This window comes from Micromys minutus (assembly GCF_963924665.1).
Source record: "Micromys minutus genome assembly, chromosome: 5".
In the NCBI taxonomy this organism is placed as follows: Eukaryota; Metazoa; Chordata; class Mammalia; order Rodentia; family Muridae; genus Micromys; species Micromys minutus.
In genome coordinates this window covers 1306891-1334032 of record NC_137974.1, presented here as the reverse complement: position 1 = coordinate 1334032, position 27142 = coordinate 1306891, and the positions used below count along the sequence as shown (strand labels likewise).

Genomic DNA, 27142 nt, shown 5'->3' with positions numbered 1-27142 from the left:
TATAAAAATTGGTTTATCTCTCTATCAGCCCTGAGGTCTCACTCCTCAGATACGGAACTGCACACACCTCTGGTGCTGGGTCTGATCTGCCACCACAGTTCCACTTGTCTATGCAACTCCCTTCCCTGGTGGTTTTCCTCTGCCTGCCTTCCACCTCCATCTCAGTGTTTGTTTACCCCAAAACTCAACACAAACACAACTCTACAGCCTGATAGTTTTTCATACAGGTTTATATATCCAACTCTCAATCCACAAACCCTCTACACACCAAAATTACATCAAATAGACAAAGATACAAACTGCCCTTCTACACGAGATATTAGACCTATAAAACCATTGATGTTCATAGTTATTTAATGTCAATCAATCCCACCTGGGTCAAGCTGGTCCTTGGGAACACTCTCTCTCTCTCTCTCTCTCTCTCTCTCTCCCCCTTCTTTTCCTTTTTTTCCTGTATAGCGTATACATGAGTGCACACCTTTGTGTTTGAGTATGCTCACACCTGTGCATAAAGATGTGGCCAGAGATTTACTTTATGTGCACATATACATGTGGCTATGCTCTCCTATGCTGTAACTGTGAAGGCCAGAGGCTGATGCCAAGCATTTTTTCTACATAGCCTCTCTCCCTTCATATTTTTGAGACAGGGTACCTTTATTGAACTCAATACTTGCTGTTGTATCTGGACTGACTGGCCAACAAGCCCATGGGATTAGCCTGTCGCAGTCAGTCCCCCAAGTGCTGGGGTTACAAGAGTGTGCTGCCACACCTGTTGTTTATGGAAGTTCTGGGGATCTGAACTCAGCTCCTTATGCCTGCACTTTAAGCTTCAGCTGCTCCAAGCTGAGCCATCTTCCTCATGAGATGCCAGTTTTCTAGCTGTATGTTTGAACTCCCAGACAATGTTTAGGTATCTATTGGTTGCTTGTATTTTTGCTTTTAGGGAGTCAAACCCAGGGCCTTATGTGTGTTAGGCAAATCTCTACCATTGAGTTATTCCAATAACTGTTTCATTTTTATTCTCACCCAGGTTCTCACTAAATTACCCAGGATGCTCTTGAACCCATATAGGTCAGACAGGCCTTGAGCTTGCCATTCCGACTGGGAGTACAGGTATTCTCCACAACGCCCATTAGTGCATTTAACTAGTGTTTATTTCTTTTTTTTTTTTAACTTGGGTTTTCCCTCTGTATTGACTAATGTCTACTGTCAATAGAAGTATAGGTTTGGGAATTTCACATATCTCTAAACTCTTAGCTTCTTCAACTACAAAAGAAAACTATATTTAATAGGTCATTTTGCCAAAGACAAACAAGGCAACTTTGATTTAACATCACTATACTTTCTGAGTTTTCAATAGAGGTCTGACCCAATCCTCAGTTTACTGAGTGGGACTTGGTAAGGGCATCTCCATGACCTGCTGACCTCTTCTTCTCTCCTGCTGTGGCTCACTACTGTAGAGACCTGCTCAGGGCCAACAGAGCACTTAGGTTCTGCACTGGCGACTTCTGAAGTGAAAAGCCCAGAAGGAATTCTGGAGTCACCTAGGAGACTTGCTTCAGGCACATGGTTAAGAGGTATTTAGATTAAGCTAGCCTCCGGGTATGCCTGTGATCAGATTATTTGGGTTAAGGGAGTCTGTCCAGCACCCTGGATACCTTTACACACCACGGCATTCTCATGTACCTATCTGTACACAGATACACACAACCAAAGAAACTTAACTACAAGCAACTAAGCAGAAAAGAAACAATACAAAAAAAAAAAAAAAAAAAAAAAAAAAAAAAAAAAAAAAACAACATGACACAGCAATACTTCTGGAGTCTGCCTGGCTGCTAGAGGACGTGGCTTCAGTTTTAGCCTCTGGAGGAACACCTTTCACCTCTGGGGCTTGTCTCAAGTCTCCCAAGCCAGCCTCAGGTCACTGTGACTGACACTGACTTTGGCTTTTCTGCCACTTCCATGATGTTCCTGATACCCTGGTCCTCTGCATCTGGACAGTGAGATTCCATCTTGGGGCCTGACTGGGAGTCTTGATAACCTGCTAAGAGCCACAGCTCTACTGACAATTTCTTAATTTATCCCCAGGACTGGGCATTGTTTTCTACCCAAAGCCTTCTTTGTTACAGGTTTTCTTGTGTCCCAATTTTAGGACCATGAGGAATATAGTTATGTAATTAGGTTTTGCTGACAGCCCTTCCCTTCCTGTATCTTTCTGTTAAAGCACTGGACTGTCTGTTATTATTATTACTTTTTTGAGTGTCTTGAATAGGCTGCCAGTCTCGATATCCCCTCGCCCTCTGAAGGGGACCTTTTTCTGCACTATCGGTAGCTACATTTAAGGTCCTGTCCCCATGTAGTCACTATGATTGGGCCTTCCTTAACTCTTCCATCTCAAATCTTCGTCCAAAGTAATTTCTGACCACACCAGACATTTTCCTAATATGAAATCTAAACTCCTCTCCAGTTCTAAGCGAACTAGAATCCCCCATTGCTGTTCTTCCATGAAACATATAATCACTATATGTTAGGAGGAGTTTGGAAGATACTACATTATATGAACTGCTCTCACAGCACAAAAGAAAGAGTAGCTGGGAGGATGCTGGTAGTGAGAGGAGGCTTTAGTACCAGGCATCTTGATCTGAGCCTTGAGGCAGAGAGAGAAGCTAGGGATCAAGATGCATTTGTGGAACCACCTAGGTGAGCATGGCTTCAGAGCCAAAGAGGAGTGGGGGACAAAGGGTTTGTAGTCAGGCTGTGTGGCTTGGGCTCTGCTGTTCAGTGACTGGTGGCAGGAGAGCTTGAGGTAATGGGCCATCACAGGCAGGTGTGCACCCAGGACGATTCTTCAGAGGTGGGATGAGAAGAAACTGAAGCTGGAGGTGGGAAAGCCAGTTGAGAAGCTCCCATGTAATGGTCAAGGCAGGGCCAGCCATGGGACGTTCCTGGGCTAAGATTAGCAGATACAGACTAGGTGGGAATTGCCACAAACGGAGTCTATAAAGTAGAGTAGACAGGGCTGGTGACCAATTGAAAGAAGAAATCAGTGACGAAGAGGGAGGCCCTGGGGACAACTGAGGCATGTTGGAATGTCCAGTGCTTTTGAAAGTTGACTAGGGACTAGGATACTCATCTGTAAGTCAGGAAACACAAGAGGAGTTGTAAGAAAGGGTGGGATTTGATTTGTACATTATATGTGAGAAGAGTCTGAGGATGCCAAGTGGAGATGTTCCATAGACTTCTTGGCTTGAGAGTGATCAGGAAACCATAAATACATACTAAACGGCTATAAATTCTGAAAACACTTGTACTGTTCTGTCATATACTATAACACAGCAGCAATAAATCATCTCTGACAGAGCCACCTTTACTTCCAGACTTTATGACCATCCTTTAGGGACAGGCTGGAGTTGGAATGCTGGTCAGCCAGACAGAGTGTAGATAAAAAGGGAAAGGGATTGGATACAGAGCGTTGTGAGACAGAGAACCTACGGAGCTGAGGAGACCGAGAAGAAACACTGGAGGAGTGCAGGGTGAAATGTAAAGCAGAGAGAGAGAGAGAGAACTCTAGAGGACAGCAATGTGGGTGTTTAGAGTGGGGAGGTCAAGATGGAAGGATGCAAGTTAACACTTCAGTTATTTTCCAACAAATTTTCTCCTGTAACTCTTTCTTAACACACAGAGAAAGATTTTGCTTTCCCTGCACCCAGATCCAAAACCCTCTTTTTCTGTTTTGTATGTGCAAAAGTCTCATTGTGTGTGTGTGTGTGTGTGTGTGTGTGTGTATGTGTGTATGTGTGTGTGTGTGTTTGTGTGTGTGATTTTGGAGGTTAGAAGATAACCCTGAGGGTTATTCTGTCCTTGGCTTTCCACCTTTTGTTTAAAAGAAGATTTCTCATTGACCTGGAACTTGCTGAATAGTTCCAGACGGCCAAATTGGCTGGGTAGAAAACTCCAAGGCTCTGCCTTTCTCTGCCTTTCCTAGCCTGGAATTACAAACACACACCACTAAATCTGGCTTTTAAGTGTGACTTTTGGGGATCAAACTCAGTTGCTTTTTGACTGAGCTGTCTCTAGCCCTGCTTCCCCGGTCTCCCTGCTCCGTGCTTTCTCCCTAGAAAGCTGAAGGGACGGAATTAATGTTCATATCAGAATAATCTTAGTAAGTGAGATCCCTCTCCTAGCCATTTTGGGAGAATTCCTCTGTTTTGTCCCCTTCCCCCCAGTTCCCCTTTTGGGAAGTTTTCAGCTCTTTTTCTCAGAGGAACTTTAACCTGATTTGTATTGTGATTGTTACAGCTGTGATGGCTGTGCTAGGCATCCATCTTGGTGCCCAGTCTGCTCCGACTCCGGTCCCTGGAAGATAAATTCCCAATTACCCAATCAAAAAATGTACAGTGGTACTTGTTATGATATAATTAATTACTTCTTTGGTTTCTGTAACCTGCTTATGCAGGCATTTAAGGATTATTTCAAGGTCACCTTGACTACCAAATTTTGGTGAGCAGAACAGCCCTTGGTTTGCTTGTGTAGATACACAAGATCATCTTGTGGTTTCTGATTTTAAAACTTCTTCCCTCACACTGCCTCCCTGCCCAAGCCTTTGCCATGGCAATGTCTCTGTTTTGGCTCAAAGGCTGTGGCCTTGCTTACTGTTTACATAAATTTGGCTAATTGTAATCTTAATTCAGTCCAGTGGTCCTTCCCGGTGGTCTCCAACTCCATAGCATTACCATAAAGGGCTTTGGCAAAGTTGTAAGAATCATGTTCTTTCCAAAGGGCATTTTGAACCACATTCCCTAAAAGATGTACCCACGCTCCTTCTGTTCCTTGTTTCCAGGGACTCCAAAGGCCAGTCTCTCAACCGGCCTTTCACTCCAGACCCTTGCCACTATTCTTCTCTTCTTCCCCCTGAGTCTGGGACCCTCTGGTTCATTCCTCTTCATAACTGAAGGCCTTGCCTAAGGTTTGGCTTTTGCCCCTTCGCTGTTTTCTGCATTCTTTTTGTTCAGACATTTACTGTGAACAGGCCTTATTGGCTGCACCGTTCAGCCCATATCAATGTCTCTGTGGATTGTTGTCTCCACACCCTGCCCAGAGCCAGACAACTCCCATGGCTGTCACTTGTGTCACACATACTCACACAGCTCTCCGCCTCCCAACTGTCTGTCTGATGTTTTGTCTCAAATGATAAGCAGGGCCTCATCCATTTTCTGTTTTGTGGCTGGGAAGTCTGGGGGTTTCTTCAGTCTTCACCAGCATCTGAAGTCAAAACCAAGTAGTTCGACTAAAGTTCCATTGATGAGCCTTCCGCCTTTCCAGGGTCACAAAGTAGAACATGACCTTGCCTTCCATTGGCACCGTTTCTGGTCCTGTTTTATTCCAGCTGCTCCCTCCGGTTAGTTTCAGGTTCCTTCACATGTTTTCTTTCCTTCTGAGTCCTGTGGTGAAGGGTTTACAGTGTTATTTGGGGGTTGTTGCACCTACTCAGATAGGCTTTTGTGTAACAACATGCCTGTAAATTTTCCTCAGTGAATGCCAATTTCCCCTATATTTTACATACTAATTATTTAATATCATGTGCTCACATTTCCTAGTTAGTATCTAGTGTTCTTTTCAACACTGTCTGAGTAATCTTAGAAAACTCTAGGTAGAAAATGGAAAACTTTGGCTAATATCCTGTTGAAGACCAGCTTGTTGAAAAAATTAATTTTAAGTATGTCATAGGCCAATCTTTCTTCTTTGTTCTGAAATCCTCATTTCTTTTTGAAGTGTGGCGAAGTTGAAATCAGAAGTGTACCCTGACCTTTCGAGACCAAACTGAGGTCCCCTGGGAGGAGGCAGGAACACTGTCAAGGTCCCTCATAGGCAGCACACTGAGGGCACAGCAGCCGAGCCTGAAAGTCAGGCAACCTTGGATAAGGCAAAAAAAAAAAAAAAAAAAAAAAAAAAGGATTAAAATTATATTTGATTCCATTAGTTTGTTTGGCTTTTGGCTTTTCACTGGACATTTTTTCCCATGAGGGTAGTTATCATAACAGACATGTGTTTTTAATATATCAACCAGGGGGTGTGTGGTCTTGTTTGTTCTTGATTAAAAAGCCTGTGTCAAATAAGTATTTCAAAGTTATAGTAATAATTGGAGCAATAAGATGGTAAAGGGTAATTAAAGGATGCAGTTTTCTTTCAGGGACAAATATGAATCTGGTGACCACATGTATTCTCCTGTTCATCTTTAATGAGCATGGTGACAGATGTCATAGTAAGAAACTATGAATGCTGGAGGCTCACCATCTACTGTGATAGGCCCAGACCCCTGTGGTGCCCAGCTCGGGAATTCGCATCTTTGAACATCATTTAAATATTGACAACATGGATGTTTCAAAGCATCATGATTCCTGGGCAGAGTGGTACCGCCCACATCAGTCCCCTTCTTCACACATGTTAAATGGAAAGAGGAGTGGTACCGCCCACATCAGTCCCTTCTTCACAAATGTTAAATGGGAAGAGGAGTTGTGCTCTCTTCTCCTCCGGAGTGCTCTGACTAAAAACTATGGTTGCTTCAGGTTATTGCTGTTTAATTGAAGCCTTTAAGTTCTTTCGTGTTCAGTTGGTTTGACTTGGAAAACTCATACCCATTGAGAAAGAGAAATTTCATTTGGAACAGACCTTTTATTTTCATGCTACACAGTGCTATTATTTTTCCTTGTTGAAAACCTTACTGGGTATAAAAGCCAAGAAGAGAGTACAGTAGGGTGTTGGGTTTAGTACTGAATGGTTTTACTGTGGTGTCTCTGAGGACCCTCATCATATATCAAACATCTGCTTCTTTGTCTTGTTTTATGTTCCAATTTCTATTGTTTAAAGTAGTTTTTATGCTTTTTCAATATGATTATAGATTAATGTCAGTGTGTAGAGCAATATGACAGCAAGAGCAAGTCTCTGTCAGAACCTGATTAACTTCAGTCTCCTTGACCAGCGAACGCAGGACTTTTAGTCTAAGGAAAGCAGGAGAAAAGTGTAATAGTATATCTATCACGCAAATTTATAAACCAAGAACAGTATAAACTACATGCTGTATTTTGTATGGGAAACAGATGCTCTAAGAACAGCATGAGGATGTAGCAGGTGGTATGTTTCACTCTTTCTAGGAGCCTCATGAAGAGACTGACCGTGAGCTACCCCTGCACAAGTGGAGAAACACCCTTCTTCTCCCTAGAATAGAATGTTCTGCTTTGGACTGGCTGGTTACATGGTGTGGTTATAGTCATTTTTATTATTATTTTGCTGATTGACTAGAGCCTAATTTTAACTAAAGAAAATTAACTTCAATTTAAAATTTCAGTTGAAGACTAATTGATGCCGGCACATGCTTTCTCATTGGCATATTTGTAAGTCAATTAGCTAAATCAAGGGAAAATTAAACTAAGTTCTAACTATGTATGTATCTCTCTATATATATGTATCTGTCTATTTATCTGTGTATATATCTATGTATGTATGTATCTATTCATGTATCTCTCTATCTAGCTATCTCTGTATCTATTATCAATCTATCTATCTATCTATCTATCTATCTATCTATCTATCTATCTATCTACCATCTATATATCCTGTCACTAACAAAGTATGTTACCCTAAGGAGCTAAGAACACATCTATATCTGTTATTCTATTTAAGGCTGAAAGGGAGGCTCCCTTCGAAAATGGTAGATTTCAAAGTCACAAAGGCTCATTTGAGAAATCAGCAACCACTACTCTGAGACTGTGATGCAAACCAAGAAGCAGGGGTTAGTTTGAAGCAGAAAAGACAGAAGTGAAGAAAATACAGCTTTAGTTTTTTTTTTTTTTTTTTTTTTTTTTGCTCTGATTGGTATTTTATTTCTCCTTTACAAGTTCCACATAATAGACAAAGGTTTTATTGAAAACATTGTTATCTTTGCTGTAAACAATCATATAATCATTTTAAACAACACAAATGTATACATACATGACTGAGGTTTCTGCAGCCTACAGACACCTCTTTGGGTTTAAAAAGGAAAAAAGCAATATACTGACAATTCAACTGTAACTCTTAAGAAAAACATTGGTTTTCTTACCAAGCATGAGTGTCCTGTACAGGGACCTATCAACCAAGACAGCAATGAGTTTGAGCCGAGGGGAGCCAGGAGCAGCTCCCACACCAGCTCAGAAGACCCTCCCCGACTCAGCACCTCTTCAAAGTGCTCCTCATTCTCACCATAGGAAGACTGCAGCAGTGCTCCTCATCCTCACCATAGGAAGACTGCAGCAGTGCTCCTCATCCTCACCATAGGAAGACTGCAGCAGTGCTCCTCATCTTCACCATAGGAAGACTGCAGCAGTGCTCCTCATCCTCACCATAGGAAGACTGCAGCAGTGCTCCTCATCCTCACCATAGGAAGACTGCAGCAGTGCTCCTCATCCTCACCATAGGAAGACTGCAGCGCCCCCAGAGAAGACAGGAACAGCAGATACACTAGCACTGTCTGAATGTCTTCCACAGTATTGCACATCCAGCATCTCAGGACCATGTCCACGCAGCATGCGCACCATTCTTTACACTGCCCCCTTCAGGAAGGGACCAGGCCTTCCTAAGTCACGTTAGGTGCCTGGGATAACAAAGTGTTTCACCAGAAGGGTGTAAACAATGCTATCTGATAAGAGTACGAATAAGGAAAAAGCAGTTATCTTAAAGAAAACGTGTGCTCTACTCATACTAAAATATCTGACCAATGAACAATATACCGCAAAACTGTAACACAATACGGCCAAACACAATGTTCAAATATTAAACTGTTCAAGCATGTGAAGGTCATCTTCTGAAAGACAAACTGGGTTCTTATTTTGTAGCTACCTTTGTGTAGCTTTAAAAATGCTGTCCCTCAACAAGGTCTGACACTGGTCTTGTTACTTAGGAAGTTCGATGAGACGGTGAGAACTCAGCAGTAGCTCTCGGGATCTCCCAGCATCATCTTCAGCATTCACCTAGGACTGGGCATCGTCTTCGTCCCTCACTTCTCGGTATCTCCCTGAAGACTCCCCTTCTGGATTGTAGCTGTGCATTTCAATATTCAGTCTCTTGGCTAGTTTCTGTGCTGCGAGCTTGGCCTGCATCTCCTCATAATTCTGCTTCTGCTCTTTCTGCAGGGCCAGCGACTCTTGTATGGAGAGCAGCCGTGCAGGCAGGTGGTGGCGTGGAAGGAGGCGCGCTGCTGTGACATCATCAAGATGCTGCCTAGTCCTACGTCGCTGCTCTTCTGAGGACGCAGGAGACTGACCCCTCTGACAATGACTTGGTGAGTCATTTTGTTGTGTGGGTAACACATTGGTCTTAAACTTACGAGAAGGGGGCACTGAGTTCCTGGCTCGCATTTCTAGCACTTTCATGTAATGAGGCTTCTTGGGAGTCTCACTCTGCAGTCCCGCAGAGCTCTCAGTGCTGGTGTTTTCTTCTGAGGGTTCACTCTGGTCTGCAATTGTGATCCTTTGCAACTTATCGATAAACAGACTGTCGACGTTGCTGGAAATCTCTTCCACGTGACTTGAGTGCTGGGGGAGATGCTCATTAACTTCAGATGAGGGTCTCTGGGCTCTCCTGTGGGCAGCTGGGCTGGTGTTCACTGCAGCCAGCCTCCAAAGTCTCTCCATTGCCTCTGTGAGTGAGATGTGTAGGTCTCTGTGTTTCTGAGGTTGCTTTAGATGATTTACTATCTACTGAGGAACATTCAGGAACTAATGAAGAAGTATCAAGCATCAGGTCAGAATCCTGGGCCTTGTCGGTATCAACTCTCGTGGTTGCTTTTGGCTTTAGCTTACAGTCTACACTAACAGGACGAAACAGTTCACTTCTCCCTCTAACCTCTTCACCTTCTGAAATGGCAGCTTTCAGTTTGGCAATGGAGTCTGAGATCTTTTTACCTTTGTCGGGCAATTTGCAAATGAATTTTTCGTTGCGCAAAAGTCTCTCCTGGCGCCTCAGCCTCTCCCGCAGCTCCGCCGAACCCTGCCGCCCCAAGTACTCGGGAGCTGGGGGCTCGAAGCCGCGGGGCAGCGAGCACATTGCGCACGGGCTGCGGGTTTTTATGACTCAATATTAGGACTGTTTTTCCACTTATGATGTCCCTGGATCCTCGGCAAGCCCACGTGGAAATTTGCACGCCCACCCTGGAGAGTTTACTCTGTAGTACCTCTCAGATTTTCCAGCCTCTGTGTCTGCAAGCCATGTCCCACAGAGTTTACAGATTCGACTTGCTGGCAACTGTCTCTTTGGATAAATGCAAGTAGTTTTATAGCACATGCTCTTTACTTCCAAAGACATACTTAACATTTGAAAGATGATTGAAGGATATAAGCCACAGAAAGACATCTAAGATTGAACTTCGGGGGTGGGGAACGAAATGATGTAAAACAGTAGATCTAATGGCACTTTTTTTAAAGTAAGAAAAGTAAGTGATGTCAACATACTTCACACACACCGGTTTATTCTCTGAAGGCCCAGAAGTCAGGGTGAAGCAAGGATGCAGACAGTCGTTTAGACTTTCAGGGTACTTGGTGCTGGTCTCACTAAAGAAAGCTAATACCTGGTTCAAGTGGAGAAACATGATTCATGGGTGACTTGGTTAGCATCACCCAAAATAGACCTGCAACACCCCAACCTTCGAGTTATTTGTTATACTGTTGACTGGCCAGATAAGATGTGTCCCAGGTGTGATAGTGGTAAGTTTGTTCTGGGGGCAGCCAACCGCTTTCTCAGGTCTGTTGTGTCTACTGCTATAAACCGGATCCAAGCCTGTGGCTGGGAGGCCATTGCCCTGGTGTAGAAACTAATGCTGTTGTTGATTTGCTGTTTTAATTTATGCCCATAGATTAGTGCTGCTGTGAGCTATGATTAGAGAGGCTTAGTTCTGAAGTGGGAAGCAGTTCCTGCTCATAGTGCTGGGTTGCTGTTGAAAGCTGAACTCTAAGTAGGCTATCTATGTCTTCTTCTCCCAGACTCAGGGAGCACTGTGAATGAGAGTGTGGGACAATGTAAGAAGGGGAGGAAGGAGTAACATGCTTTCAAATGCTGTGTTCCAGGCATGACCTGGCATTGTACCCATGAACTTCCAGTAGCTGTGATTAACAGCAGAAGGCCTTCAGTATGTTGGCCCCTTCAACTGTGTCATGGAGAGGGGAGAAAATCACAAGGCTCTGTCTTACAGGGTTTTCATTGCTGTGAAGAGACATTATGACCTAAGGAACTCTATTATAAAGGACAACCTGGCTCATAGGTTCAGAGATCCAGTCCATTATGATCAAGGCAGGAACATGGCAGAGTCCAGGCAGACATGGAGCTAGAGGAGCCGAAAGTTTTATGTCTTGATACAAAGGCAAACAGGAAAAGACTAGTTTCCACGTGGCTAGAAGGAGGGTTTCTAAGACCACCTCCATAGTGACACATTTCTCCCAACAAGGCCACACCTCTTAATAGTGACACTCCCCGAGCCAAGCGTATTTAAACCACCACAGCTCCATGGAAACTTTTCAAGGATATGGATGCAGTTAACAGATGCTGGGAGAGGGAGAGACGTTTTCTTTGATGTAGCTACACGAAGGCGTCCACGCTCCTGTCAATCTCTGCTTATGTAACCAAAGCTAATTCAATTGAGTGGAATACAGAAGGAAAGACTAAGGCATGAAAAGAAGAACTGAGAAGGAAAGAGGCCCAGTGGGGTGGAGGGAGCAAAAGTTATGGGGGGTTATAGGATCAAAATGCATGCCATACATGTCTAAAATGTAAATAATGAAACCCACCATTATGTATAATTAACATATGCTAACACTCCACAGTAATACCAGCAACACTAATCTATGGGCCATGGCTGTTACTTTTCTTTACTTTGGCATTGAAAAAGGCAGCGCTGACCTTCAGAGCGAATTCATATGCCTATCACGAAGCTGCATTCTGTGGTTGGCTATGCTTTATTTTTTGTCCAGATAGAAAATTCAAAATGCGTTTACAAGGAAAGCAATAGGAAAGAAATAGAGATTGTTGGTGGGAAGAGGAGAAAGGAAAGGAAGAGAGAGAACAAGAAAATTCAGTCATTTGATTCAAGACTTTAATGCTACAGTCAGATCTGTAATGCAGGTATAATGACCTTAATTCTGGAAAGGAGTCATGAGCTCATGAAAACTATGTATGAGGAAGGTCGTCTTACAAGTCATGGGGGCTCCACACCCATGAGGAAACATGGAAAATTGCATCTCTCTCCTCTCCCCCCACTGCAGACATCACCAATCAGGACTCTGATTTCAGAAGCAGCCTCAGAATCTTCCAAAAAACACTTTTGATAAGTATACTTGATCAGAATGAACAAAAAGAGACAAGACCGTACCACACAACCGGGCTTCTGACAGAAAGCACGTTAATTAGACATGGCCTGAGAGTTTGCCTTGCTGCTCTGAGAAGTCTAGAGGGTTGTGTGTCTCTGGGCATTAGCAGAATCAGCCACAGGAATGTCTTTCAGATGCATTAGGTTTGAAGTATGATATGACATTGTCTCCCATGGATATTTTTCTGTCTCCTTTATGTTATGTTTTCCATGATCATCAAATAAATTAATAATTTGTTGAAGATTAACAAAGCAAAACAGTTTCTGTTTATCAATATGGTGGTTTGGCTTCCAAAAGATTGACGTATATGACTATATGTGTGTATATGTGTGTACATGTGTATATGTGTGGTGTGTGTATGTGTGTATACGTGTATGTGTGTATTATACACATCTTGTATAATCTATGCCCTTAGCTCCAGTAGTTTTTTCTGCACTGGAGAATTTTTGATAAACATAATCCTATCAATACCTTAGCATGTGATCTAACTCATCAAAGAGCAAACACTCATGAAAGCACACAGTGGGCTCCTCAGCTTGCCCACTCCAGTCAACTTCCTTTGTGGTCAACATAAACCAGGCAAGACAATCATAGCCTAAATGTGCCTATTTTAAACTCTCTTGCTATCTTGAATGACAGTAGGTGCTCCAAGGAAGGGCAGCGCAGGAAAAGGATTCCATACACATTGTGTGCTGACAGTCAAAATATTTTTTGACGGATGGTTGACTTTTTCCAGTGCTGCTGTTGCTATGGAATTTGTCCCAAAGGCGGATGAGGAGAAATTGGTAGTCGTCTTCCTTCTCTGTCATTCTTCCTCATCGGAAGCTCTGTTGCTTCTCCCTGTGTTGACTTTGTGTTCAGTTGTTGGTTATTGGTGGACCAGACCCCGAGGAAACAGGAAAGTGGTACTGATGAAGATAAAGGTAGAAAGACTGTTTATCTTGTTGCCGGGTGACGGCTATGAGAAGGGGGAGCAGCCTTTGGCTTCCGGTGAAAACCTGCTATTACTCAGAGGTACAGGGAAGATGTTCACATTTGGGGACATCTTTGTTTTCTTTGTTTATTGTCATGGATCATTATCTACCTAGGTGTTTCTTGTATCCTTCTTATAGACGAGGATGACTTTAAACTTGTGGCAACCCTACAGCATCAGCCTCTTAGGTCCTTGGCTTTATAGGCACCTGCTAGCACCTGCTACTGTGTGAGGTTCCTTTGGTTCTTAACATCTTGTAGTGATATAAAATATTATTCTAACACACAAAGTAAACTTGTTCTTCATTAATTTGTGAAGAAAGGCTAATTTAATAAAGTTTTAGCGGTTAAATGCAGAATTGTGGGTTAGCTATTGATGGGTTAGCCAAATAGTTGGCAGTGTCTGAACCTGACTCAGAGAGAGCCTAATGTTGAGGACAGAAGAAGCAGAAGATGGAGGGAGAAGAGAGTACTGTGGTGAAGGGGGAAAAAAAGGATTTTAAACAATGACGGTTCTTTTCAGTGACCATGTTTGCACATGTGAATCTGCCGTGCTTCTGTGTTTTCTTCATTATTGCTTAAACCGTGAAACTGGTTGATGATTATCCATCTAGATGGGAGGATGAGAAGGTTGTCCCACGTGAGAAGGTATTCTTCATTCTTATAAGAGTACAGGATCCTGGGAACTCATAGACATCTTGGGTACAGCATTGGGCTTTCTCCATAGGTGGGCTAGGGGTGTCCCAAGATGAAGCTGTTTAATTCTCAGCCCACGTTGACTTATATTAATGCAAAGTCACAGCCAACACTAACAGCTCCTCATCTTTCCTTCTGCCTCAGGAGTTTTTGCTTCTGAGGCCCTTGATGTTTTTATTCTTTAGGTGAAGTTTTTGACTCTTCTCGTCAGAAAACTTAGAGGTTTGGAGGAGGCCTGTGTTTTCTATTTTGGTTTCTCATGTCCAGGATGGGGCCACTGGAAACTCCAAATAATGTTACATAAAAAAATGACTCAACACAGGTCTGCATCAAAATGACCTTTTATTGAGTTGCCAGTGAAGATATGTGTGCAAATCCTGAGGAGATTCCTTAATTGAGGGCTGGGACTTCCACTCAGGCTCTCCCCCTAAAGTACACACATCTGCTGTGCACCTACCTGCCTTGGCTTCTGACTACCCAGACTACTGAAGAATTTCTCTGAAACAAACCCAATTTATTCCGAGCTTCTGATGCCTGCTTGCTGCAGCCCACAGACCTTCCCTATGCTGTACTGTCTTGGTGGCCTTCAATGCTACCATACAAAGGGGCTTCTTTGGGAATAAAAGGAGCTCTTCTAACTCTTACAACTGAGTGACCCCTGAGCAGAGTCTGCTCCAAGTGATGACTGTATCCAAGAGCTCAACTCCATTGCCAGAGCCAAACCTGCTGTTTGTATCCTGGCCAGTCTGACTTTGGAAACTGAACAGGAAGGCAACTTGAGTGTAGACTCCTGCTGTACATGCACCGAAACCCCAGGATGTATCCGAGAAAGTATCTTCTGGTTGCTTTGGCAAAGAATCTTGGGGAAGAACCCAGCCAGGCCTGGCTTTAGGCCTGAATTAAGCACTGCCCCTGGGTGATGGAATAGTCTGATTGGTCAGCCCTGTATCACACACCTAGTTAGATGGTAAATGAGGATGTACGGGAGGGATGGGTTCCGTGTAACAAAGATGAAGTCTGATGCTGGAAGAGGCAGAGGATGCCATTGAGGCAGAACTCGGCAGTACAGACGACTTAGAACCAAGAGACTATTTTAAGATGCTGGGAAATGAGATTCAGTTAGACTAGCAGAAAGGAAGCCCTTTGTGAGCTCACAGGGGTCAGTATAAAGAGCGACACAGTCCCTGACTGCAGGAATTATATGAGGCAGACAGAAAAACGTACACTGAGATGAGTGCTAGTCAAGGGGTCCGTCTGAGAAGCCGCATATTTAAAGCACAGAGGTGGAACTCACACATTAAAGAGAAACGAGGAATAGCTGAGGTGGAAGAATTCACCTATATGTACTTAGTGTTCACAAATGAATACACGTTAAACTCCCACCAAATCATCTTTCTCAGTTGCTGTTGTATTCCGCTTCCATTCCCCCAGCGGTATATTTACTATTTGTTGTATATGAAAAGGTAGTATGTCCCTACCCCTCTTGACACAGCTGTTTGGTGACATTTTTCAGGACCCTGGCCACAGATGTGGGCATTGGGCAGCTGGGCCAGTAGTGTAACATCTTTTATATGTCAGTTTCCACTAAACTGCATTCTATACATGCACCAGTGGCCCAGGTCTTAGGGGATGTGGTCCTCAAGGGTTGTGAAATTGTTGTAAAGTCATCCATGGGGACAATGAGACCTGCAGTGCTCTGCTTGGCAGATGCAAGCTTCATGCTTTCTCTCTGTAAGTAAAGTCCTTTCAGCAGAGAAGGACACCTCATGTAAATAACCAGTGCATTTTACATATGCAGAACCTCCCTTTCTGAGTCAAACAGCTGAGTTTGGAGTCTGGTTGACTTGGTTTTGATTTCTAAGAAGGGTGAGTGTAGAGCCAGTGGGGCACCTCAGTGAATAGAGGGGCTTGCCGATTGGCTGGCTGGATAACTTACATCTGATCCCTGGGACTTACATAGAGGAAGGAGAAGCCCCACTGCAAATGCCCTCTGACCCTCACATGTGTGACACACACATGTGCTTCCCCCGCACTACACAAAATAATGGATGTAATAAAAATAAATTCAAGTTCAAATGTTAAAGATGTCATCTGGTTAACAATCTAGGGGGAAAAAAACCCCACAAAATCAAGCATCTGCTATAAAGCCTTTTGTTCTTAATTGCATATTACCATCCTGCACATCACTATATATAGCCATGGCCGTTTATTTATTACAGCTCTATAGTTCACTGGTTCTTGAATTTATAGACTTTTAGCTATTGTTGATGGACATTCTGCCTTTTGAGATAATGCTACTGTGGATATTCCTGTCTTCTGGGATACATACATGTTCATTCTTGGTGTTATTGAGCCGTAGAAATATGTGTTGTTTTTAAAGTTTCTGTGTTAGTTTCTTTTCCTGTTGCTATGATAAAATACTCTGAGAAAGCAACTCACTGGGGAAAGGAGTTCTTTCAGCTCTGACTTCAAGGTCCCATCCATCATGATGGGGTCATAGTGCAGGAGCTTAACAAGCCAGTCATGTAAAATCCCTCGCAAAGACCAGAGTACAACATTCGTGCTTGTTGCTCAGCTCCCTGCTTCCACTTCCACAGTCCAGGATCCACTCAGGGAATGGTGCCGCCCTCAGTGGACAGGCCCTCACCACATTAATGAGTGAAAGTGAGATCAATTCACCAGGCATGCCTAGAAACCCATCTCCCAGGTGATTCCAGTCTATCTAGCTGACAATTAACATTGGACATCACAGTCTGATTATGTCACAGTTTTCTCAAGTGGTTGATTGCTATTGGGTAACTTTAACATGCTTGCAAATGTGGTGAGATCCAGCAGGGTTTCATTACGGTTTGTATCCTGCCTTTGTTTGACTCCTAATGAGATTGGCACCTCCCTTCCCTCCCTCCTTTCTCTCTTTTCCTAGTTTTCCTCTTTCTTTCTCCTCTCTCCCTCCTCATTCTCACTGCCCCTGTTTTGTTATTTCTCCCTTTTATCCCCCCTCAAGCCTGCCTGGAGTAGCATGGACAGAGGGACTGTTCCACACTGCTGCCCAGAGCACACTGAGAAGGTCTCTTGATCTTTTAGGGATCTCAACTGAGGAAAACTAACTCAGTTGGCAGAGTGCTTGCCTAGCAAACACAGATCCCTGAGCTTGAACCCCAGAACTCATAAACTAGAAGTGAGGCTGAGGCTGAAGCCTCTTACAGCAGAAATGAGGAGATGGGAGAGAACCTCCAGATACGCCCCGCCACACCGTGAGAGAGTCCATTCTGGATATATGACACCTTGTCTCAGCAAACAAACAAACAAACAAACAAAAGAAACAAACAACAAAACCAAAACAACAAGACAAGCAAAACTCCTGAATTTTGTCTTTGATATGGAAGAGAATTCTGGGCACTGGCACAAAATGGAATGAAGTTTTGCTAAACTCGTGAAGAAAAGCGGTGGAAGAAGGAAAAGCATCTCAAAGAAGAGTCAGCATCAGCATGTGTTAAAAGACATCCCAGACGTGGATTGTAAGAGTAGATTTGAAGCTAGGAGAAAGATGGATGCTTGGGGGACAGAATAAGGGGTACCAGAGTGTGTTTCAAGGGAGAGGTGACAGTTAAGTGCTAGCCAGATGGAATTTTGGTGCTATAAGAAACCTTTCCATTGTCTTTCTGCTTTTGTTAAGTGAGATTAGAGGGTGGCTCTGGAGGTTCCTTGGTTGGGTTTTTAACCATTAGGGTATAGATGTTCAGGGCACATATACATTTTACTGTAAATGGTATTTCTGGTAACATTCCTAGAAAACTAGAGATTTGTAGGCAGGAGGGAGAAAGGCCTTTAGCAAATACTGATTGTTCAGAAATCTTAGATTCTCAACTGGCTAGAGACTTCTTTTCCTTCTGGTGTCTCCATTATTTCCTTGTTCTTCTTCCCATTCTCTTTCATATTTTCTTCTCTCCCTCCCTCCTTCCTTCCCTCCTTCCCTCCCTCCCTCCTTTCCTTCCTCCTTCCATCTCTCCCTCCTTCCTTCCCTTCCTCCCTCCTTCCCTTCCTCCTTTCCTCCTTCTCTCCCTCCCTCTCTCCTTCCATCTCTCCCTCCTTCCTTCCTTCCTTCCCTCCCTCCCTCTTTCATCTTTCCCTCTCCCTCCCTTCTTCACTTCCTTCCTCCCTCCCTCCCTTATCTTTCCCCCTCCTCTTTCCCTTCTCTCTCTCTCTTCTTCCTTCCTCTCCCCTTCCATCCTACCTCCTTTTCTCCTTTGACTTTCTTCCCTTCCTTTCTGTGTCTACTCCCCGTCTCTCACCTCAGTCTGTATTTATTTACTACTGATGTCTACAGGCTATTAGAGTTGCCTCTAGTTTACATACTTGACTCATTTTTTCCTATAAGATTATTTTGTTCTTATTGCCTCATAGAAATTTCTTATGTACTAAAAATTTTAACATTATTTTTCAGTTATGTGTGCTACAAATATTTCCTAATTCATGGCTTGTTGTTTTACCCTTTTATTGTGTTTGGATGTATAACCTAAACAGAGAATGCAGACTCTATCTGCCTTCTGGTTTCCTGGAGAGATATCACTTCTCGACAGAAGAGTAGTAGAGAAGCCAGGCGTGTCCACTGCTAAGGTAGGGTGAACAGCATGACCTTTCCCACAACAAGACTGTTTGAAAGGTCTACACCTTTTCATTTAAGTACTTCATTTCCAGATACTTAGATTAAAGAAACAATCACCATGCAATGTATTACATTAACCATTTAACAAATAAGACATTATGGAACCCACGAAACTACCCATCTAGGGGGTTTGTTCAGCACTAGCTTTTTGAGTCAGTGGTTATTGGCGTGAAAAAAATTTTCTGTGATTTTATTTTTAAGTAAAATATACATAATAGGATACATATTATTTGAATTTAAGAAAAGTTTACACATGTCCTCACAAATACACAGAAAAGAGCCTGGAATTACTTATCATAGCATAATGAGATTTCTCTTTCTAAATATTTGTCTAAATTACCTTTTACATATTAGATCTGCAGCTCAATTTTTCTTCACAGGAAAACTAAGTAAAACATGCTGTGACAAGCTCCCCATCGTAGGCTCTGTGACACGCGTGCTGTGACAAGCTCCCCATCGTAGGCTCTGTGACACACGTGCTGTGACAAGCTCCCCATCGTAGTCTCTGTGACACACGTGCTGTGATAAGCTCCCCATCGTAGGCTCTGTGACACGCGTGCTGTGACAAGCTCTCCATCATAGTCTCTGTGACACACGTGCTGTGACAAGCTCCCCATCGTAGGCTCTGTGAGACATCGATTTGTTTCACAGTCTGTTTGGCTTCAAAGTTACCTTACATGGATTCTTAAGGCAATTTCTTGACCTGAATAAATCCCAGCAATCCCTGGCACATTTGGCATTTAGAATCAGGAGTATATCTCCTTCCTCCACTCCATTCCTGAGTTTCACTGCCAGTATTGCTGGGGAGTGGGTTTAAGAACATCAGGCGGGGACAGTACTCAAAACCCCCGGCTTCGGCCCAACCAACAGGGTGGGATTTCTGAGCTCAGGTGGATTTCGTGTCACAAGTCTGAGCGACCAGTGCTCTCTGGACAGGCCTCCAGTTGCAGCAGTCAGGAAGCGTGAGGAGAGAGGAGGCTGAAAACAGAAAACATGGAGGCAGACCACACACATCTTGGAAACAAGCTCAGAGTGTGAAGATGAGCGGCTGAAAGCTGCACACTGTAGCTGAGGACCATGGCCAAATTATTATTATTATTTTTTTAATTCGTTATGATTTATTAGCTGATCCTCCTCCCCAGCTTTCAACCCCATTACATATTTTATTACAGGTCTCATGTTGGCATCCTAAAATAATGAAAAATATCACACAGTACAGCTAAGTACAAAAATGCATCAACCTAGATTCTGATAGCTAACTGATAGCTCTCTTAAAAGCAATACACAGAAGAAAAAAAAGTGTTTGAAATCAGTCAGACTGAGGCTCTTTAAAAACATGTAACATGTGACAATTCATGTGCAAGAATCACTTCTTAAGTTGGTTTGCTTCACATTATTATTAATAATTTTTTTCCCTCAGATTTAAAGTTTAAATTACTGACCTACTGAAATTTTTTTGGCCCAGCTTACCAGGGCTGCTGTGGCCCATTCATAATCAACTCTTCTGGCTTTAACAGAACATTAAGCTACAAACAGAGCAAAGAAAATGTTGATGAGGAAATCATAAATGAAAATTATTTGTTCAAGGTTCAAATGCTGGCTCCATGAGCTGGAAATCAGGACTTTCACATGGTGCCCATGACTAGCAGGCGACAGGCCCAGTGCCCTTCTGCTACATGATTGTGATCCGGTCAACATTCACATACCACCAAGTCTGTGTCCGTATCTCCTTAATTTGAAAATAATTAAAATGCTGGGTTTTCTTATTCTTACACTGTACTTCTTTTCAACCTCTTAATTAATGGAAAAGATTAAAGTGTAAAAAAGGTTATTTACAAGCTTGACCATACCAGAAACTTTGCCAAGAAAGAGGCAAAGCTTTCAGGACAGAAACTGATCGTAGCATGCCATCCTACTGGTGTGCAACTGACTCTGAGCAAAGGGAGTCAGGAAAAGCAAAAGCAAAACCAGGTTAAAAGTCTAAGTCTTTCCCAAGTCTGCATTTACAATTAAAAACTCTCTTGGGAAGAACATAGAACTCTGGGAAACCTGTGGCCATTCTGGAGTGGTTTACTAAATCAAGAGAGAGGGCTCAATGTCTGTTTCCGTCTAAGAAAACTAATTAGGCATCAACACTGTCCTCAGCACTTCACAGTAAACCCTCAGAGACTTAGAACATTCCATGATTTGCTAACATCAAACAAGTTCTAGTTAAATCACATTTTTCTAACATCATCCTTGAAGTTTTCGTTCTCAGTATGTTTGATAAAATGGTGTAAAATTATGCCGTTCCCAAAGCCAAAGAAAGAAAGAAAGAAATATTAAGATTTGGGCCGTTTAAACACAGCCCAACAGTCTTGGTGACGAGGAAGGCCCCGCCATCACCGGTCCATCATGCTAAGAATCATCTCAGGCGTGAGGTCTCCATTGGGGGCATCTGTGGTAGCTGCCTGAGCCTCTTCTTCTTCCCCCTCCGCAGGCTCGGCGTCTGGCTCTTTTTTGACTTCAACTATAATGTTCTCAACTGCACCTGTATTCTGGTCTTCAACCTGAATGATGGCTGTTGGCTGGTTCTGCTTGGGCTGGTTGGTTCTTCCTGGAGGTCTCCCTCTTCTCTTCTTGGCAGGTGGTGGTGCTGGGGTCACAGGCTGAGGCTCTGGCTCAGGTTCAATTTCTACAGGCCCCTCCTCCTTATTGTCATCGAGATCCGGCTCAGCATTTTCACTATCAGAAGAGTCTTCTTTTTTAGATCGCATCTTTCTTTTTCTTCCTCGTTTGCTCTTCTTTGTCTCTCCTCCATTTTCCCCCTCTACACCATCTGGACCAGCACAGTTATCTGCATGTCTTGCCATTGTATTCCGGCGTGTGAATGTTTTCCCACACTTAGAACAAACAAAGGCCGCAGGGACAAAGTTGCATGTCAAGGAGCTGTTTCTGGCGGAAGGTCTTGTCGCAGTGGCTGCAGGCATAAGGCTTCTCCCCCGTGTGAGTGCGCTTGTGCATGATCATGTCCATGGCCAAATTATAACCAAGAGAAACTTGCCCTTCAGAGAGAAGCAGAGCTCAAGAGTTGGGTGTTAGACGATGTTAGCCTGAGCTGTGAGTGAAGCTCTGAGAAACGCAGTTAGAAATATAGTTAGAAATACAGTTAGAAACACAGTTAGAAACGCAGTTAGGAATATAGTTAGAAACACAGTTAGAAACACAGAAACACAGTTAGAAATACAGTTAGAAACGCAGTTAGAAACGCAGTTAGAAATACAGTTAGAAACGCAGTTAGAAACGCAGTTAGAAACACAGAAACGCAGTTAGAAACGCAGCTACACAGAAGCCACAGGCAGGAAGTGAATAACCTGAAAAACAAGTAAGAAAATCTGAAAGTGGAACCAGATGAGGCAGAAGCTGGATCAGCAGAGGGAACTTCTCTCCCACAAGCCGGAAGAACTCCGGCTAATGTCCGAGCAGAGAGAACTCAGTAGCGTGTCTTCGGAGCTGTGGCTCTTCAGACGGAGCTAACTGGAATAGAAGGTGAAGAATGCCCTCAAAGAAGAGGCCAACGAGCTAGAATGTCTCAACACTTCCTTACTGCACCAGGTAGACCAGCTTAAAGAAGAAAGTGGCGCGACAGGGACGTGGTCTCTTCCTCTAACGCCTTGGAGAAAGCTCGCTAGACAGGATCTTCAGGTGCATTTGGGTCACAGACGCCAGCAGGCGGAGGATCCCAACAGCAAAGGGAACTCTGTTCGCAGATGAAAGACAAACACCAGTTGCTGAAGAAGAAAATGAATTCCCCAGAGACCAGATGAGCAAGATGAAGTCACAAATCTCCACATTGCTAAGGATCACAAGCCGAGTTTGAGCAGCAGGAACAGTTGTTTGCCATGTTAGAACGGAAGAATGGTGAACGGATACGGAAGTATGGGATCTAAGCCTTCCATATCAGACAACCCTGTACTCGGACGCAGATTTACTGCAGGCGAAGCTGGATGAAATGCACGAAAGACATCTGCAGCTCTCAGAAAGCGAGAACACGAAACTGAGAGCTGAGCTCAAGTCCAAACCTGAGGAGAAAACTGAAGCACCTGTATTCAGAAAGAGGCGTGAGGTGCTGCTGTTGAATATAGCCTCGGCAGAAGAGACAGCTGCTGCCAGTGCCTCTGGGAAAGAAGTTTCTAGACTCCCACTTCAGAGCGAGGAAGATTCCTGTCTTAATAACTTAAAAGATAATGCAGTGCAGTGGAAACAGCCAGCCTCTCCTCAGAAGAGCCTGCATCTGGACACAGCCGAAGACGGAGAGGAAGTGTGTGAAGACTGTGGACCCTCCAGACAGAGTGGGAACACCCCCAGCTCTCCCAGGTCAGTGTGTCTTCCTGCCTGGCTGCCAGTAGGTTTGTCCGCACTGTGCCGAGCGGCTCTTTCTGTGTCCCCAGCACTGTGTGCCCCGGGGCTCTAGAGTCTGAGTGACCTTCCTTTGGACCTTTTCAGAGGGTCAGGTACGTAGACTAAGGCGACTGCAGGAGGAGAGGCTGTGGATGTCAGGTGAGGCTTACACTTCCCAGCCCACAGAGCAAAGACGGACCAGCATTCTACGGCGTCCCCCTGTGTGGGATAAATGGACTGTTGTTTTTCTCTGAGCTCAAGAGTAGCCATGAAAGAAAAACCAACTTTCTCAAAGAGCTTTCCAGTAGTCGAAGACATTTAGACTTCAGGTTTTTGGTAAGAACAGATTTTTCATATTTATGCTAAGCCTCCAGAAGAAAGGCTTTGATGCCTGCTAGACATTTTTTTGTTTTGTTTTCTTAAATAGTCACGTATTTACATTTCAGATGTTATCCCCTCCCCACTCCCCATTCTCCTCCCATTGCATCAGTGAAGGTGGTCCCAACCACCCTCTTCCTCCTCAGCACCTTGGCATTCCCCTATACAGGCAGAACGAGCATTCGCTGAACCAAAGGCCTCTCCTCCCATGGATGCCAGGGAATGCTAACCTCTGCTGCATATGCACCTGGAGCCATGGGTCCTTCGATGCAAACTCACTGGTTGGTGTTTTAGTTTCTTGGGATTCTGAAGGGTTTGGCTGGTTGATAATGTAGTTCTTCCCATGGTTGCAAACCCCTTTAGCTCCTTCAGTCCTTTCTCCAGCTCTTTCCTTGGGGTCTCCATGTTCAGTTCAATGGTTACCTGAAAGCATCCTCAACTGTATCAGTATGGCTCTGGCAGAGCCTCTGAGAAGGCATCCATATCAGGTTCCTGCCAGTAAGCACTTTCTGGCATCAGCAATAGTGCTTGGGTTTGGTGGCTGCATATGGGGTGGATCCCCTAGTGAGGCAGTCTCTGAATGATGTTTTCATCAATCCCTACTCCTCTATTTGTCCCATTATTTCCTCTTGTGAGTGGTTTGTTCTCCCTTCTAAGAAGGACTGAGGCATCCACATTCTGGACTTCCTTGTTTTTTGAGCTTCATAATTTTTGTGAGTTGTTTCTTGGGTATTCAGAGCTTTCTGGGACTAGTATCTGCTTATCAGTGAGTGCATACCATGTGTGTTCTTTTGTGACTGGACTACCTCACTCAGGATGATAGCTTCAAGTTCCATCCATTTGCCTAGGAATCTCATAAAGTCATTGCTTCTAATAGCTGAGTAGAACTTCATTGTGTAAATGTACCACATTTTCTGTATCCATTCATCTGTTGAAGGACATCTGGGTTCTTTCCAGTTACTGGCTATTATAAATAAGATGCTATGGACATAGTGGAACATGTGTCCTTGTTAGATGTTGGAGCATATTTGGGGTATATGCCCAGGTGTGGAATAGCTGGGTCTTCAGGTAGTACTATGTCCAATTTTCTGAGGAATCACCAGACTGTTTTCCAGAGTGGTTCTACCAGTTTGTAATCCACCAAAATGGATGTGTGTTCCTTTTTCTCTACATCCTCAGCAGCATCTGCTGTCACCTGAGCTTTTGATCTTAGCCATTCTGAGTAGTGTGATATGGAATCTCAGGGTCTCTTTGGTATTTAAAAATGTCAAGCAGGAACCATCAGGAGTAGCAGCCTGCTGGCAGAGAGCTGAGTACCCAGAGGAGACTCATGAGAATTCCACAGACTATCTGGGGAGAGACCTCCAGGAACTATTAGGGTGCAGATAGCATGGTACTGCTTGGGTCTGACCCTTCAGGCCTCCATCTGCACCCAGACCTAGAGCCAGCCCATCGACATCAGAACTCACAGCCAATTTCATAGAAGGCTGAACACCCAGGGCCAATCTCCCTTTGGAGCCCACGGCCTACAGAAACACAGGAAAGATAAGATCCATTCAGAAACAACAAGATTCACTAACATCAAAGGTAAGAAGCAAGGGAGAGGAAAAGCGCTGCCCCCACCCGGTGGAATGCCCAGGCGCCTTTTCTAGACCTTTGCAAATGTCATCCCCCTTTGAAATCCCCTGCTTTCTCAACTCCCAAATAAAAGTCTACATAAGGCTTTACTTAGTAATCTAAACCTCTCAGAAGTCAAAAAAGGACCTCATCTTCCTCCCCCTTTTACAATAAAAAGTACAATATAATTGCTGTGGTTACATTATTCATAATGAATACATACAGCATGTGCCATGTTAACTAACAATTAAAATTCCTAAGTACGTTCTGCTGTTAAAGATGAAGTAACTGATAGACAAAGGTTTAGTGACCTGTCAAGATTGTAGAGCTTCTAAATGACCATTTTGGTCCTGGGCCACAGTGAGTGTAGCTCAGCCGTAAAGTGAATGCCAGAGGCTGTGGATTCAACCACCAGTAGCACTGATTTAAAAAAAAGAAGAAGAAGTAGCAATCGAGAGAATCTAAGCAACAGAAATCGAGACAACCTGGCAACATCAGGACCCAGCTCTCCCACCACAGCAAGTAGTATATATCCCTACACACCAGAAAAACAAGATTTGGACTTAAAATTGTGCCTCATGTTGATGATAAGAGGGCTTTGAGAAGCACATGAACAATTCCCTTAAAAAGTGCAGGAGAACAGACATAAACAAGTACAAGCCCTTAGAGAAACACGGGAAAACACAAGTAAACAGATGAAGGAATTGAACAAAATCATCCAGGATTTAAAAACAAAAGTGGAGACAATAAAGAAAACAAAAAGAGAGACAACACAGGAGATAGAAAAACCAGAAAAGAGGTCAGGAGTCATATACACAAGTATTACCAACAGAACACAAGAGATGAAAGAGAGAATTTCAGGGGCAGAAGATAACATAGAAAGCATTGACACAGCAGTCAGAGAAAATGTAAAACTTAAAAAGCTCCTAACCCAAAACATCCAGGAAATCTAGGAAACAATGAGAAGACCAAACCTAAGGATAATAGGTGTAGAAGAGAGCAAAAATTCCAAACTAAAAGGCCCAGTAGATATATTCAACAAAAGTGTAGAAGAAAACTTCCTAAACCTAATGAAAGAGATAACCATGAACATACACGAAGCCTATAAGAACTTCAAATAGATTGGACCAGAAAAGAAATTTCTCCAGACACATTATACTCAAAATGCTAAATGTTCAAAGCAAAGAAAGTATACTAAAAGCAGTTAGGGAAAAAGGTCAAGTAACATATAAATGCAGACTGATCAGAATTACACCAAACTTCTCAACAGAAACTATGAAAGCTACATTATCCTGGACAGATGTCATACAGAGCCTAAGAGAACACAAATGCCAGCCCAGGTTACTATATTCAGCAAAACTTTCAGTTACTATAGATGGAGAAACCAAAATATTCCAGGAAACAGCTAAATTTACACAAAATGTGTCCATAAGCCCAGCCTTACAAAGGATAATGGATGGAAAACTCCAACACAAGGAAAGAAACTAGGAAAAGCAAGAAAGCAATCCTCTTGCAACAAAAACAAAAGAAGGAAGGCACAAAAACAAAATTCTACATCTAAAAATAAAAATATCAGGAAATAACAATCATTTTTTCTTAATATCTATTAACATCAATGGACTCAATTCCCCAATAAAAAGACATGGACTATCAGACTGGATCTGTAAACAGGACCCAGCATTATGCTGCATACAAGAAACTCATCTCAGCAACAAAGATAGGCACTACCTCAGAGTAAAAGGTTGGGGGAAAATTTCCAAGCAAATGGCCCCAAGAAACAACCTGGAGTAGCCATCCTAATAGTGAATAAAATAGATTTGCAACCAAAAGTCATCAAAAAAGATAAGGATGTACACTTTTAACTCATCAAAGGAAAAATCTATGAAGATGAACTCTCAGTCCTGAACATCAATGCTTCAAATGCAAGGGCACACACACTGATAATAAAAATCCCTGCTAAAACTGAAAGCATTTATTGCAACAAACAAAATAGTAGTGGGAGATTTCAACACTCTATTCTCATCAATGGACAGATCATGGA

At 43.3% G+C, this 27142-nt stretch overlaps 2 pseudogenes across 2 annotated transcripts; both read right to left on the bottom strand.

The window, feature by feature from the left end:
• Positions 1-9005: 9005 nt before the first annotated feature.
• LOC308420991 (DNA-directed RNA polymerase II subunit GRINL1A-like) lies at positions 9006-10080 on the bottom strand (annotated as a pseudogene). Its single transcript has one exon. The product of its transcript is annotated as a DNA-directed RNA polymerase II subunit GRINL1A-like (transcript).
• A 10705-nt stretch (positions 10081-20785) lies between these two features.
• On the bottom strand, positions 20786-21741 carry LOC308420867 (transcriptional repressor CTCF-like; annotated as a pseudogene). Its single transcript has one exon. The product of its transcript is annotated as a transcriptional repressor CTCF-like (transcript).
• Positions 21742-27142: the final 5401 nt, after the last annotated feature.